Source organism: Lissotriton vulgaris, chromosome 7 (genome assembly GCF_964263255.1).
Source record: "Lissotriton vulgaris chromosome 7, aLisVul1.2, whole genome shotgun sequence".
In the NCBI taxonomy this organism is placed as follows: Eukaryota; Metazoa; Chordata; class Amphibia; order Caudata; family Salamandridae; genus Lissotriton; species Lissotriton vulgaris.
In genome coordinates this window covers 18474308-18491683 of record NC_141695.1, presented here as the reverse complement: position 1 = coordinate 18491683, position 17376 = coordinate 18474308, and the positions used below count along the sequence as shown (strand labels likewise).

The 17376-nt window shown below is 43.5% G+C and overlaps 1 pseudogene; it reads right to left on the bottom strand.

The window, feature by feature from the left end:
• Nucleotides 1-15447: 15447 nt before the first annotated feature.
• LOC147700539 (uncharacterized) lies at nt 15448-16512 on the bottom strand (annotated as a pseudogene).
• Nucleotides 16513-17376: the final 864 nt, after the last annotated feature.

The window sequence follows — 17376 nt, the reverse complement described above, 5'->3', positions numbered from 1 at the left end:
ACTATTCCAACTCCAGGGAGTGCAACAGTAGGGAAAGTGTTGGATAGCGTAGGGGTAAAAATTACTATTCCAACTCCAGAGAATGCAACAGTAGGGAAAGCGTTGGATAGCGTAGGGGTAAGAATTACTACTCCAACTCCAGAGAGTGCAACAGTAGGGAAAGCGTTGGATAGCTTAGAGGTAAAAATTACTATTCCAACTCCACAGTGCAACAGTAGGGAAAGCGTTGGATATCGTAGGGGTAAAAATTACTATTCCAACTCCAGAGAGTGCAACAGTAGGGAAAGTGTTGGATAGCGTAGGGGTAAAAATTACTATTCAAACTCCAGAGAGTGCAACAGTAGGGAAAGTGTTGGATAGCGTAGACATTAAAAATAACATACTTATGAATAAATGTATATTTTCAAATATTAAAAATATTGTTTATTAAATAAATCTAAACTATTTACAAATACCAATAAATAATTATTAAAAAACATAATTATCAATTAATAATTAATATCCAATAAATTAATCACCAATACACAAATATAAATTTAATAACTACTTAATAACATACCAATTACTTTACACACTATTCCCCTATGAGCGCACAACAAACACCAATAATAAAATAATACATTACATAAATATCAATTAATACATTAATAAAAATAAATGACCAATTAATAAATATTAATTACCAATTAATTATTAATTAACAATAATATAATTACCAAAAACCATTAACAAAAAAATATTACTTAATTACATTTAAATTACTTCCCACCCTATTCCCCTATAAACCCATAACCCACTACAGAACATAATTATCAATTAATCAATAAATTACTAATTAATACAAATTAGTTACCTATTAATTAAAAATACATTTATAATTCCTAATTAATAATTAATTTACTATAATTAAATTACTTCCCACCCTATTTCCCTGTAAACCCATAACCCGCGATAGAACATAACCCTGTATATGGATGATGCCCTAGTGTAACTTAGAGATGAAGCAGATGTCATGTCATGCCTCATCGATCTCCTACGTCTCTTTGGGGAAGCTTTTGGGCTCAGGGTAAACTAGGACAAATGTCACCTTTTCCCCCTGGCAATGACTACAGATGACCAAAGAAGACACCTCACCAACACCCCCATCCCTTCCACAACACCCCCCTCCCCTAGAGTTGTAACATGATTAAATACTTGGGGTTGAGAGGGTATAGCTCGGATAAAGATCTGATAGACAACAACATATCCCAGTAGCAGAGGATCTCTGTCCAGCGTAGGCAAGACCACCAGCACCGCCTCTCTCAGAGATTGAGGAAGTATCCCAGTCCCATATTCCAATCGTAGCTCTGGAGGAGGCGTGGGGTAAGCTGCGAGACAAAGGTGGCATAGAATTCCACTGGCCTGTTATCCGCCCCTGGAGTTTTACCACACGCCACTTGTTTGATCGCCTGCGAGATTTCTTCTTCCGACAGCCTCAAAGTCCGCATAGTGAAGTGCCTGAGCCGCCCTACGTGTCCTCCGTCATCTGGTCCGCGTATAATGTGCTGTAGTAGAAGCAGAACAGAAGGTTGATCGTTTACTGTGTATTGTCTAAGAGACCAGCCACATCCATAATGGCCATAATTGGCGTCCTAGATGAATCAGAATGTACTAGCCAGGTATAATGTACATCATATAATTTTTATAAGTTTTGAATTTACTTGGCTATAGACCGTTTCCAACCTACCAAATGAAAGGACACCATACAGGTTATATATAAAATATATATGTATTTATTACTAACACAACCCCTCTGAACTCTTTATGAGGTCAGAGGCCAAAGCACATAACAAGATACTTAATTATCATACAATAAGTTGCACAAAATACAGTCTAGCCCTAGGGGCGTTGCAAACCATATATTAAAATAGTGCTATAAGAACCACGTCACGAACAGGGAGTACGCCTAGGGCCTAGGGCCTAGGGAATCGCTGGGGCTACACTGAGCTAACAATAGTTAGGAAGCAGGAGGCCCACGGGAAGCGTGTGCAGTGTCTAAACACACACGCGAGTTACCATAGGGATACAATGGGAACGTAAAAGTTAGAAACTAGTTGATTTAGGGCACTTCCGGATGGACTAGGAGAAAGCTACTGAAAACTAAGACACTTGGATAGTCAATACCCACAGGCGCACCAGAGTACTCGCGTTACCTCACCCACAGGAGCCGGGTGCATAGGTGTCAAGTTGTGTCGGGTTTCGTCGCTGAATGCTATGGAGACCTGTAAAAAGATGCTGCAGGCGACCAGGAGAGAAGTGTCCGGTTGGATCCCAGGGTGGATTGAGGATGAAGAGTACCTGAAAGCAGAGGGGATAGAGTCTGGGTCACTAGCCAGTGACCAGGAAGGAACCAGGCGATGTCACGAAGCAATCAGGTGATGTCGTGAAGCTTGTCTCTGCAGCCACGTGGACTAGGAGGCATCAGCGATGACCAGGAGCTGGATACAGACTGTCCCATGAAGGATCTCGCTGTCAGCGGTGTCGGCTTCCGGATCGGAGTCAACAGGCCTTGGCAAATGCAACCCACGCAGGAATCGAATATTCACTTTGAGTCAGACCAGCAAGGTCTGGGGAGCTTCTCCTTTTCAGGGAAGCAGGAGCAAGCCTGGAGCAACCAGGCCAGTGGTGTAAGTTCAAAGGTTCACCTTCACAGGGGCCACTAGCCAACGGGCAAGTGACCGCAAAGGCGCATTGAGCACAAAAACACAAGCAGGCCCCACGCTGCACTCGGTGAGTGTGGAGGGCTGTGCATCAGCGCAAAAGGTGCTCGGGGCTGGGGCTTCTCAATCCCCAATGCACAACTTCGAGGGTGCCTCTGGAGCTGCGCAATTAGCAATAAGCAGGTTTTCCAAGATGTCCGGTCCCACCTCTCTCGTCGCCTCCACGAGTCTCAGCTTTGCTGTGGCTGTGGATCGGGGTCAGAGAAGTCAGGAAGTCCAGTTCCTTTCTGGCTCTGTGCTCGGACTCCGGCGGGAGCATTGACAAAGCAAACCGGCAAGTCGCTGTTGGTGCCTGGTTGCCCAGGGTGGTCACTCCTTGGCACAAGGGAGATTCTTCAGTCTTCTAGTTGCAGTAGAATGTAGAAGGTCCAGAGTTTCGTGTCAAGTTTCAGTTCAGGATACATCTAAAGACTCTACACTCAGCTCCTACCTTTATACTAATCAAAGGGGCTGGATTACCTGCTAGGTCCCTCCTATGGGTGGGACCAGGGAAGGGGGTAGTTACACGCCTTTCCCTTTGTCCAGTTTCACGCCAGAGCTGGGGCTGGAGTGCCCCAGCAACTGGTTTGAACCGGGCTATGCATGGAGTACCTTGTGTGCCCCAGACAGTGTCTCATTTCATTCAGCCCTCCCTGCCACAAAACACTAAGGCCTGTCTGGGGTGGTGCTAGCACCTCCCAAGGCAGGAAATCTATTGTCCAAGCCTCCCTCGCTGGAAGGACTCCCAGCAGCAGGAGGTCAGACTTGTGTCTGTGGCAGCAGCATCCATTTTGTGATGCTGAGGCTCTGGTTAACTTTAACCGGGATTAACAGGAACAACATATCTTCTCCCTCTAGAAGGGTGGAATGCTACCCCCGTCACCAGAACTGGCGAGGGGGTAGTATTCCAAAGCGTATGACACCTTACACGGCATGTTTTGATAAAGCCAAACCAAAGTTAGCATTAACCATGAGGGTTATAATGCACTTAAGAGTATATGGTATGGCTATAACCTAGAACAGCTATAAGGACATGGTTACGAAAGCTGCAGACAGGCTCAGCTCATGCTAGAGCCTCATCTCACATAAAACCAAGCACTCTGCCTTCAGGATTGTTAAGGCCTGCCATAGGAGTGGCTTATAGGTCCATATGTGTCTATATATAAGGTTAGATATAGGAATACTATATCTAAGCAAGGGGTGATTACATGACCTTGCCGCAGCTGAGTGATCAGCCAGTTGATCAGCCAGGGGTTCGCATAATACATGCTGCAGCCCCTGGTAGGCCTTTGATGCACCTATGCACTGGGTACCTATGGTACACTATACAGGGGCTCAAAAGGGGACCCAATATCCAATTAGGTATGTACCTAAAGTACATGGAGTCCATTTTACAGAGAGAGCAGATAGCCTGGGGCCCTGAATAGCAGGATCCCAGGCCAACTAAGTTGAAAACCAGCTAAACACTAGGCAAAAAGTTGGGGGTAACCATAGTCAGATATCCATCCTCCTACACAACCCCCCAAACGAAAGGAGATAAGGCTACCCTTGGCCAGGTAACCCTATATTGCCTGAGTGGCCATATAAGGAGGTACCTGCACTGGCATGGTTGTCCCCTGTCTCATGGTCCACTAAGCAATCCCTCACCCTAGGGGTATCAGAGGGTCTCCACCATAGGGAACCTCTACCTGTGGTGTGGTTTGGCAAAGTAAAAGGCTGGTGTTGAGATGGAGTACTGAAGTGAGGTTCTACTAATGTAGGGCTCAGCTTCCCCCAATCACTATCCACCATATATGCCTTTCTTTCCATGACTGAGTTGCACTGTGCTCTCAGGGTCAACCTCTGGCTACCTATAGCTGGAGGCTGGGTCCCTTTTGTTGGCTTAATGGAGGGACAGGTCAGGTATGGGGCCACTAGGTCCCAGGTTTGGCCTTGTCCAACAGAGTCCATCTTGGGGAGGTTCCTAACTAGGAGTAAGGGAGTTCCCTCAGGAGTTTTGGGAATTTTCACCTTGCTAGGGCTGCTAGCTTTGGTGCCCCTAATCTGCTGATGGGGGTGTTCTTTTGGACAGGGGGCCCTTTGGGGTCCACTGGCCTCCCTGACCTCTACAGCCCTGGGCTGACTGAGGCAGGGTAGAGATGGGCAGTTTACCTGCTCCAGACTGGGTCCCACCTTGGAAGGGTCCACTGACATCAGGGGCTCTGCCAGGCTAGGCCTGACTACCTCTGGGGTAGTTCCTTCACAAGGGGTAGGGTCAGTTCCCTGAGGAGGCTGACTCTCACCTAATGTCTGGTGGGAGGGAGACTTTTCTTCCTCCCCAATACTCTCTGTCTGTATGGAGTGATCCACAGTTTTCAGCTTCACAACACAAAAATCTGTTTGAGTTTGGACTGTGACCATCACAGCCCTTCCAACCTTTTCAGGAGGGAACTCTGTTTGCGTGTGGGCTGTCACCATCACAGCCCGGTAAACCTGTTCAGGGAAGGAGTCTGCTTGAGATTGGACTGAGATCATCACTGCCCTACCAACCTTTTCAGGGAGGAAATCTTGAGCTGGGCCACTACCCTTTCCAGGAAGACCTACCATTTTGGAATGGGTTTCTTGTTCTACCTAAGCCCAGGCTGAGATCTCTAGATCATTTCCCAGTAGACAATCTAAAAGGCAAGTTTGTAGACACTGCCACTCTCTTTGTGCCAGTGACACCTCCCCAGCTGAGATTTACTACTGCCATGGGATGATCTTTCTGCACTCCATTAATATTGACCACCTGGTATGTGTTTCCAGGTAAAAGTTGACCTGAGGGGACTAGGCTCTCAGTCACCATAGTGATGCTAGCCTCTGTGTCTCTATAGGCTTCAACTTTCTGACCATTGATGAATGAGGGGCTCCTGTCTGTACTTGCCCAATGTGTTGGGACAAGCAGTGAAGTTGGCAAACCCCATGCCATTCTCACAGACAAGAGTAGCTATGATAGGGGACCTGGTTAGGCCAAAGTCCACCTGAGTTCCCCCAAGTAAACCCAGCCACATTTTTGGGGGCACTCCCACCACCTGGGGGATTACTACTAGTAGTAACAGGAGGTGTTGGAGTATTGCTTGGAGGAACACTTTCCTTATTGTTAGCTTTTGAGCAACTGCTGTCAGTTTTCCAATGGCCAGGTTGTCTACATACATGACAATATGGTTTCTTGACAGTAGAGGAAGGAGTTTGGGACCCTCCCCCCTAGAGGATTTTTGGGGCCCTGTAGTGGATTTCGCTTTAGATTTATCCCCACCTTTCTCTTGAGGCTTGGTATTATCTTTCTTTTGGTCACCACCCTGATTTTTAGGCATAACCCTGGTTCTGACCCATTTGTCTGCCTTCTTACCCCATTCTTGGGGAGAAGTCAGATCAGAGTCCACCAGGTGTTGATGTAGAAGCTGGTTCTGACAATTATTAAGGATCTGCTCCCTCATAATCAAATTATACAATCCTATATAGTCATGTACTTTGCTGCCCAATAACCAGCCCTCCAGAGCCTTAGTAGCACAATCTACAAAATCAGTCCAGTCCTGAGTCTGTGTCTTCTGGGTATCACCGAACAACAACCTATATTACTCAGTGGTTAACCCAAACCCATCAATCAGAGCTCTCTTCAGGACTGTGTAGTTGTTAGCATCCTCATCACTAACTGTGAGGAGCTTGTCTCTACCTTTTTCTGAAAAGGAGAGCCATGAGATTGCTGCCCACTGACTTTGGGGTTTGGGGTACCTGCTGTACTTTGCAAGCTCTCTCCAAAGCAGTAATCCACTTGTGGATGTCATCCCCAACTTTGTAGGGTGGGGCAATCTTGCTTAGGTTTCTAGTATCATAGGACCTATCTTTGTCCTTAGGGATATTGCTGCCACCACTGGAATCTAACCCACTTAACGTTTGCTCTCTTGCAAGAGCAAGTCTCTCTTTATCGAGGGCAAGTTCTTCCCTCTCAATCCTCAGATTGACTTCTTTCATTCTGGCCTGATGCTCTCTTCTCTGAGGAGAAGTCATTCCCCTCTGAGCAGAGGCATTAGAGCCCCTTGAAGCATTAGAGTGGAGTGATTCCCTAGAGTGGGATCTTCCCCTCTTATACCTTTGGCTAAGTCTACTTAGAGGCCTGTATGGGGCTAGCCCATTTTCAGCCCCATGTAAATTGTAAAATTGCAAATTGATACTTGTATAGCGCACTACTCACCCGCAAGGGTCTCAAGGCGCTTGTACGAATACCGCTGTGGAACCCGTCCTGGCTTTCCCTGTGAGGCGTCCACTCCTGGGCACCCCCAGGGTGAAGGCCAGGCATCCTTAGCGTTGTGGGGGCCATTGTGGAGATTAAGCAAGCTATTGCCCAGAGTTGCAGAGTGGGACTCTATGATTAGAATAGGCACCGAGGCGAGAATTATCAGGTCCGTGGAATTTTGAGCCCAAGACCCGCCGAGGCGGGGAATTGAACCCTGGTCCCGGGCTAGACCTCTGCATCAGGGTCTGCCGCTCTAACCATTGAGCCACACTTCTCCACGTAGGCTTAGGTTAGCCTGGCTACGTCTTCTAACTTGGACCTGGCTGTCTACTTCCTCCCCAGAATCTTCCTCCTCCACCTCTTCCTCATCATCTATGACAGTAAGGTCAGGGGCATCTTCTGTTGAGGGTAGTCCCTCATCTGCATTACCTGAGGGGCCTGCGTTAGAGGCTTTCTGAGCATCATATGCTTCCATGAGCTCTATCAGGTGCTTGAGGGTAGGGTTGGAACCCTGTTTTTTTTAACCTAATAGATGTGCACAAGTCCCTCAAATCCTGGAAGGTTAGGGTATCATATCTGGAAGGTGCCCTTGCAGGGTCACTTCCCACAGGGAGAGTCACACTAGGCTCTCCTGAGGTAGACATGATCTAATGAGGCTTGGTGTGTGCACCTACCTACAGTAAGTGTTTCCTACTAGAACCTCTCTAGGAGTTTGTAGTAACCACAGAGGCAGTGGTTAATGAATAAAAGGTCTTTATTCATATCAGTTCAGCTACACAAGTGTACAGCAAACTCCAGCTTCATAAACTGACCATTCTTTCAGAATCTCCCAGTGATGTCATACTATGGCATCACTGGGTTCTACAATGGGAGAATGAAATCTCCACATATCTCCCCCCTTACAATGAATTACAATGAAACATAAAGATTAATACATATTAAACATCAATAACAAGAAATGAAAATACCCAATAACAATAACATAAAACTCAATAAGATTTTTTATTTTATTTACATTTGCACTAATTGTTCAACAGAATTAGGAGCATCGACTTTGCATAAATTTCCCATACTCCACATTTTTCCATCATCCAGGGTAACTACTGAGTTCAACACTTTTATTACTCTTTGAGGTCTGGAAAATTTGCTCTCACCTTTTCTCACAAATCCCATATTCTTTGTAACCACCCAATCACCAATAATAATTTTCACATCTTTCACTCCTTTCCTTCTGTCATAGTCAATTTCAATTTGTAATCTTTATTTGGTTCTTAAAAAGACACCATAAAAGCACATATACAGTACACACAGAAATATTTAAAAAGGTGAATTTCCATTAAAAAGATTATAAAAGATAAAATTATCTAACACCATAATTCGTTAAGCTAGTGGGGCAGGGGTTAATTATCCAAGGGGTCAGGTAATGTTAGAGTCCAAATTCTCTGATATTCCTTAGCCGTAGTGCCATCCGGATAAAGTTTATAGTGCAGAAAAGAGTATAAGCGTCTTCAGCTTCCTGTAGGAACTTCAGGGCCAATTTTGCTTGTTTAAACTTTAAGTCTTTCAAAATCCCCACCAGAAACTTACGTCTTGGTACAGTATAAAATGGACACAATAAAACAAAGTGAAGGGTATCCTGCGGAGACCTATGGTCGCAGCTGCAGGTACCCTTCTCTGCCACTGTATGAGTGAACCCAGCCGGAACCGCAAAGAGATGGTGGAGCATGTTAAGTCTAAAACGGGTCATGACATAGCGGTCCTGAGCATTATACATGACCCTCAGGTAAGGTTCCATTCCTTGCTTCGCTGTGAGTTTACTGTAAGATAGGACAGTGGATTTGTGACTTTCTTTCTCAGCCCTTAATGTCTGAAGCCGTACAGGAAAAAGTTTTTTCACCAAAGCTTTGCTCTCGATGGTTAGAGAGTCTGGGGATGTGAAGAAGTTTATACAATCAATCTCTGCTAATGAGTTCTTAACGTACTTCAACCAGGGTATGTCGTAACCTTTATCTCGTTTGAGGCAATCCAATATAATTTGTCTTGTTAAGGCCGCCTCAGGGTTAGTCCATAATTTGACCCATGCCAGGAGAGGTTTAATTTTAATCCGGTCTTCTATGAAAGGTTCTCCCACTTCCTCATGGATGATGTAAGCCGGTACACTCTGGGGCACTTTCAGGAGGCAGGGGGACGCACTCCTTGGTGCTTCCCCCTGGGTTAAATAGCTTGAGTGGTTGTATAGACTCTGAAAGTGGTTCTGCCATTGTTCTGGCAAGATGATATTCGTTATTTTTGGTGCTCCTTGGTCCTGAAAACATGGGGAGTTAATAACTTTCCGGAAACTTGCAGAGTCTTTCCTTTCAGCAGCGTCCCTTAGATCCTCCCAGGCTTGATTTTGTAAGCTTTGTTTACGTTTCTTCAGAGCTTTTTTGTATTCGGCTCTATTCTGTGCGACAATGATCTTGTCCCTTGGTTTGGCATGGAGGCTAACTTTCAGTTTTTTAAGCGCCTTGGTACAGATCGAGTCAAACCAATGTGGAGATGAGGGCACTTTACTAGTTCCAGTAGTCTTTAAGAAATTGTTTACGTGGGACGCAATTTCTTCAAATGCCCTGACCACCAAAACTCCTTCCACGCTTGGGTCAAGGCATGTGTTTATTGCTTCTGAGCCCTCTGCTATCAGTCTTTTGTAAAATCTATCCCTGTCGATCCTGGCCCATTTGATTCTCCTTCCTTGGTCCACTGCTTTTTCTATGGTGTCAGATCTTTTCGGGCCCAGGTTAAAATCAAAACCTTTTGTTGTGATAATGACCGGATTATGATCACTGAAGATGCTTGCATCTATTATGATTTTACTAATATTTCTTTTTAATATAGGCGAGACTAGAATATAGTCAATGTAAGAGTGGCAACCTCTTCCTTTGTATGTTGGGGTTAATTCCCCTTTTTCGCCCAACAGAACAAGATCTAAAGTTTGAATCAGATTATGCCTTTTCATTAGTCTCTCCAGGTCCCATCCCTCTTTTGAATGAGTGAAGTGTGGGCCTTTCATTATGGTGCATCTTGACCAGTCTTTATTAAAGGGTTTTAGTTTATCACAAAGGTGGCAATTAAAATCCCCCATAAGTATTAGACTTGGGGGATTTGGTGTCTTATTTGAGGAGTTCAAGTTTTCTAGGCAGGAGTCCAACTCGTTTACGGCTGTTCCCTTTTCCCTCATGCCAGGAGCGTTATACCAGTTGACTAGAAAAAAGTTTAGTCTTGTGGAGACAAACTTTACTACTTGAAGGTTGTGTGAGACCCAGTTAATGTTTGACCAGGTGCCCTGGATGTCTAGGTTAACGTATATTACAAGTCCCCCACTGGCTCTCCCCGAAGATACCTTTTTGGCCGGGACAGAGAAACTTTGTAACCCTTAGGCTATAGTCATTTAGTTCAGTAACCCATGTTTCTTGCAGGCATATAATTTGGATTTTATTTATATAGCTAAGCCATTCTTGGGATTCAAATTTGGCCGCTAATCCTGCTATATTCCAGGATACAACTTGTAAGTTTTCATAAGTGTTATCCTTGAGGGTTCCTATTAGGTCTCTTGATGGGAGCACTGCCTGTTTATCCACTTTAGATGGTATATCGAGGTTAGGTTGTGAGCTGCAAAGGATTGCTGATCTACTCTGTTTGGTGGATGACCTGTGTTCTTGGGATTTTTATCAAGTCACCTTTTCCCCTACTTATGTTCGGCGACTTATTGCCACCTCCCTTACTGGGCGCGGGTTCTGATCTATTCCCCGCCCCCGTTCTCCTTCCTGTTATGAGTGGACTTGCCTCCTTCAGCCTTGCGTAATTAGAGGGTTGTTTTTCCCGTCCCTGTCAGTCGACCTCATCAAGTACGCTAAACCTGTTCCAGTGTGCGTGCTGCATTAGGAAAGGGTCGTAATTTGGGGTCACATGATATGGCCTTTGCCACTGGGGTAATCTGTATTGGGGATCCATTTGGGGCATTCTGGTCATCGGAGGTCTATTGCTCTGCATGGGTCTATGAGGTGCAAATGGGTAAAAGTAGGAAAGGTGTACAGGATGGATTTGTGAGTGGGTATAACTAGGGGGGGCATTACAGATAAAATTGACTGCTGCAATGTCTCTAAAGTTTATCGTGATTATGTCCCCTGCTATAGTCTTTGTGCCTTTACCGATCCACTCCCCCCTTCTTACTGAGAGAATCTCCGCATGAATATTGGGGGGTAGTGGTCTATGTATTTGTAGCCACTGTGCACATTTGTTTTTTAACTCTACTTGTGTTTCCCTTTTGCCCTCTCTTAAAGGTGGGACTCCTGTTAAAACAACTACAAAGGGTAAAGCTTCAGGCGGGAGATTAATTGTCCTGAAGCGGGTTGCTGTTTTATTTTCTTTAGTAGTTGCAGATGGGGTCGAATTAGTCTTGGAAGTCGCTTTGGGAGTTTGAACGTTATTTCCCTGAGATGTTTGAGGAGGTCCAAGGGGTAGTTTGTTAGTTTCGGTAATTATTTGTTTATTGGTTTTGCCTGTGTTCGGTGTAGTAACGACCTTTTGTGTATCTTTGATACTTTTTTGTGTGGCTCTGGTGGGATTATTTGCTACCGTGTCAGATATTGGATTGGCCTTGTCTTTGGTTGGTCTTTTAGGTATGGCCCCATCCTGTTTTGTTATGGCACCCTCTTGTGCTGGTAGGCCTTTAGGGCCAACACCCTTGTTGTTTACGAGAGATGTTAATCTATCTATCTTGGCTATAAGAGGTTTTATCAGCACAGTGATGGAGTGTTCAAGGTCCGTTTTAAGATCAGCCACCATGTTGGTGATCCAACAGGGTATTCCTGGTGTAGGTGGATTTATAGGCGTCACCAAATTGTGATTTCTAGTTTTAGTTTGTCCTTTTTTACCTCCGCATTTAGAGCCTTCCTTGGACAAATTTTTTCCCGTGATATTTAATTTCCTCTTATTGTTTGTTTGTAGATCCATTTGCTCCCTGCTACTTTCGGCGGGCGCCTGGGCGCATGGGAGGTCGACGAAAGAGGAGGGGGTAACGGCCAGGCTAGTGTCAGGGTCATCTGTAGAATCTAAGGAGACTGCAGATAAATTGATAAGAGCTTCCTGAGTGTCTTGGACGATAGTCACAGGTGGTAGAGACAGCCTTCTCTCCGTGTTAGCGATGGCATTCTATACCGCCCCTATAGTTTGTTTAAGCATCTTATCGATAGCAGTTAGGGTTGGTAATGGTTGCGGGGGATCCACTTTCGATTTTGTGCTTGATCTTAATGTGGGCATCTTGGACTTCTTAACAGTCTTCCTCATAGTCTGATGATAGAGGGTGCGGTGACGATGGATTGATTTGACTAAATTAAATAGGTCACGGATAAATACCTGGTAAGCGCAGTGCCTTGGAAGACTTTGGGGTAGTGGCCCAGCCCGGCCTCCTCTGGCCTCAGAGGGCCACAGAGGGCCCGCCCTTTGCACGGGCTTAGCCCCGGGCGTCCCGCGAAGCTGAGGGCTTGCTGCTTTTATAGCCCCTCCTGGCGCCTTAATCGCGCGTCAGGAAACACGCCGCCGCCGCAAAGGCTGCCGGGATTTGGAGTCCCGGAGCGGCGGTGGCGTGCCTGGTGATGGCGGTCGCTGAAGATGGTGCTGTCCGGCGTGGCGTGGGTCGGCAGGACTCCTCCTGCACTTTCCTCGTGAAGTCCGCAACGTGTCTCTCCGCCAAGTAAGGAAAAAGGTTTGACTCTCCTGTCATAGTCATTTTTGTTCCTTTCTTGAGACTCTCTAACTCTTTCTGCCATTAATTCTCGATCCACCCAGACCTGATCTTTCTTTTGTAATCACACAGGAGATTCTTTGGTTGCTGGTTCCCTTCCCTTTAAAGCCACAAAAGGTGATATACCTGTAATAGAATGAGGAGTCACCCAGATCATTTTGTCTAGTTCCTCTCTCCACTTCAAACCATTGCTCAAAGACAATTGAATATTGTCCACTATGATGCGATTAACTCGCTCAACTAATCCATTCGCTTGTGGTATGAACAATGCCACTCTTTCATGCTTTATACCCAATCCTGTAAGAAACCTTGCCATCATACCTGAAACCAATTGAACTCCATTGTCCGTAACCAGACACTTTGGTATACCTTCTTCTAAAAATGCACTCTTCAGAAACTCAATCACTACTTCAGATGTAATATGTTCTACAGGTTTCACCAAAAACCATTTACTGTGGTAATCAACCAATACAATAAAAAATCTGCTTCTCACACCCAGTCTCTCAATTGGCCCTAGAAAATCCAACGCTAATTTTTCCCAGGGTCGATTAGGAACACCTACACAACCCAATGGTGGTTGCCGAATTACTCTAGACTTGTCACTATTACTGCACGCTTGACAATCTTTTACTACCTCTTCTACTTCCCTATCCATTTCCGGACACAAAAAATTCTGTCTCAATCTCCTTTTACACATGCTTCTCCCTAAATGTCCCTCGTGTACCAATTTGATTAATTTACTTCTCAACACCCTAGGTGGCACTACACGATTGCATCTCAAGACTTTATTAGCTTGAATACTTAACTGGTCTTTAACTTTTAAATATTTTTTTAAATCCTCATTCAAGTTTTTCACATACCCCCAACCATCACGTATGACGTCCTTGAGCTCAGCATATTCCTTATCACAACTTAAGGCTTCATTCCACTCTTCTTGTTTTAAGGCTAAGTCTACTTCACTGACAACACATGGATATTCCACCTCAGATACCAAAGAAAAATCCTCTTCGTCCTCCTCAATTGGCATCCGTGACAAACAATCAGCTATAACATTCTTGTTCCCTCTAACAAAACCAATTGAAAAATTGTAATCCATTACTGATATCAACCATCTAGAAATCCTAGGAGTCACATTTCTTTCAAGACCCCTTCCTCCTTTGAAGATGTGTACTAAGGGCTTATGATCAGTTCTCAAAACAAAAGGCAGTCCCCATAAATAAAATTTAAAATGATTTATCCCTCAACAACAACCCAAAGCTTCTTTCTCAATGGTTGAGTAAGACCGCTCTGCTCCCTGTAGGCGTCGTGACGCAAACCCAATCACACTTTCTCCTTCAGTTGTTCTTTAGGTTAAAACCGCACCTAAACCAACATTACTGGCGTCAGTTGTTAATATAGTTTTCTTCGAGACATCAAAATGGGCTAAAGTAGGTGCAGTAACCAATGACATTTTGACATTTTTAAATGCTGCCTCACATGAAGCATCCCATTCAAATAACACTCCCTTTTTCAATAACATCCTCATAGGCTCTACAATGTTTGAGAAGTTAGCTACAAATTTCGAACAGTAAATGATTTCAACAAGTCTTTATCTGATGGTTGAGGAGCATCTATAATTGCTTTTACTATACTTTTCTTTGGTCTTATACCACCAGCAGATATCTCATGACCAAGGTAGTTCACTCGGTCTTTTCTCAGTTGACACTTTTCTTTCTTTATCGTTAGACCGTGATCAGCAATCCTTCACAAAACTTCATTCATTAATTTATCATGATCTTCAAAAGACTTGCCTACAATCGTTATGTCATCCTGAAAACACAAAACGCTATGCATCCCTTGAAATATATTTTGCATAACTCTTTGAAACACCGCAGAGGCTGAAGCTAATCCGAATGGCATGCGCCGATAGCGATAAGCCCCTAACGGTGTGACAAAGGAAGTTAATGGCCGTGACTCTGGATGTAGATTTATTTGGTGATAAGCAGCGGACATGTCCAGTACACTAAAAACTATTCCGCCACCCATCACACTCAACATCTCTGTTATATTTGGTAGTGGTTGTCTGTCAACCCATATATTCTGATTTAAGTCTCTCAAGACTATGCATAGACAAATTTTATTTCCTTCTTTGGGTGCGACGACTATCGGAGCAACCCATTCCGATGATTCAATCGGTTCAATAATCTTACATTTCAGCAGTTTATCAAGCTCCTTCTGCAATGGTTCTCTCATTAACAATGGTATAGGCCTAACCTTATGCACAACTGGGCGAGCATTCTTTTTCAAAATTATCCGGTGAGTAAAATTTTTAAGCATACCCAGATCATCTTTGAACACATGGGGAAATTATGACATTCATTTTTTCCCCCAATCTGAATCATCTTCTGAAACAGGTAAATTACATATCTGTGTTGATTCTATCACCATTACTGGTTCCTTAGCATTAGGATTAAGAATGATATTCAGATCTTTTTGGTGTCGCCATCCTAAGAGATTTGACCCCTCTTCAGTTATATATACTCTACCATGGACACTGTTATTTTTAAAGAACATGTTCATCCATTCCATCCCCATGATGTTTATTTTTTTTCCACCATAACCCACAGAACTTATATCGGAATGTTGTAAATTCTTCAGATTCCTTTTTAATTCTTTCACGTAGTCTTCTTTAGATATCAGCGTGAGAAACTACCTGAATCCGCTAACACTTTAATTCCAATTTCACCAAAAATAATTTTACAACAAGGTTTCTCTAATTTCTCTGTACTTTTCATCTTTATACCTTTGTTTTCATGAACAATTATTTCTTTTTTTAGCATTCCACATTCATCTATAGAAAGCATCAATTCTTCTTTTATCTCTCCTAAATTTTCTATAGTCTTTACAGTCGAACTTTGATTTTTAAATCTACACATCTTAGCTATATGACCCTTTCTTCCACACGATCTACACGTTACATTTCTAGCTCCACACGAGAGACTGGAAGCAATGTGCCCAGGACATCCACACCTATAACATGTAATTTTCCTCCTCACAACCATATTAGGTGCATTAGATGTAATAGAAGTTTTTTCGTTCTTGAAATTAGTTGCGTTTGGAACATCTGCCTTAGAAGTTTTTTTTAGTCCCACTTCATCCACATCTAAAGATACTACTTCTTTTTCCGAGGATTTAATGCTCATTTTTCCAACGTCAATTTCTTTCAACCAAATAGCAGTGTGCTCTAGGCTTCTGGCAATTTGTACAGCTTCATCTAGTGTAGGGTCTAGAGATAAAAGTCTTTCTTTAACTTTTTTGTTTTTTGTACATCTAACGATTTGATCACGAATTAAAGATTCTGTTAAATTTTAGAATTCACACGTCACTGCTAGACCACGCAGCGTAGCTACATAAGTCACAATGTCCTCATCTTGAGCTTGTACACGGCAGAAGAATTTATGCCTCTCAAAAACTATACTAAGCTTAGGCATAAAATGTTTCCCTAGCATTTGTATTGACATTTCATACACATTTACAGGCTGTCCATTACCAATTCCTAAAGAAATCTCTGGGAGGTCATCATAGATCCTTCTTCCTTCTGTTCCTAAATGGTGTAAAAGGATCGCTTGTCTCCTCAATGGACCATATTTATCCCCACCTATAGCTAATATATACGTGGTAAAAATGTTCTTCCACCTTTTCCAAGAGATACTAGGCTCACTAGGAAGTGGTAAAAATGAAGGCGGAGAAGCCATGCTTTGATCCGACGTACCTGCAATTAAATTAAAAATAACAAGCTACCAAAACTAATTAAAATATTAATTTAAAATAATTATCTAAAACAACGATCTAAAATAACTATCTAAAATAATAATCTAAAATAACTATCTAAAATAATTATTCAAAATAATTATTATTTCTTGTCTTGTCCATTGTGTGTAGTTTTCACTTTATGAGTCCTTCTTCTGTTTTCACAGGTACAGGAAGTGTGGCTGGACAAACTTGAAGCAATCGAGAGAATCCTCACAGTGACACTCGTAAGAGTGGACTGTAACTCTGTTTCTTTATCTCCCCAAATTGCTGCATAAACTCATATTTTAACTTGGTACTGTCTCCAGAATGGCAATATTCACTTCGGGTACTTTTAAATACATGTATTTTATGTTCATTTAAACAGCGCAAGATTTCCTTCACGTTTGACTGCTCGCGCTCAGCTGAACCTGTTTATCTTCAAATTAGAATGCACGCGATGACAGCCCCCTTCACGCTTGGCAGCACGCGGTTTCCTCCCAGTCAGATGAACTTGTTTACTTTTCAATGACACTGCACGCCATGACAGCTCTCCTCACACTTGACTGCTCGCGTTCTCCTCGTGCTTGGGCAAAGTTGTTTACTTTCAATTACACTGCAAGCGCTTTTGAACTGAAGCCTTTCCACATTTGCATTTAACTTAAAATATTCACTGCTCTTCATGCTTGGACGAACTAATGAAATAAATGCGCAGTAAAGATTATCTCCATTACACCCGTGCTGCTTACTTTCAATGTTTTAGCAGTAGGAGTACGCTCTCACGCTGTCCATAATTCAAAATTTGCTAACATTCGTGACAAGAATTTTCAATTCTA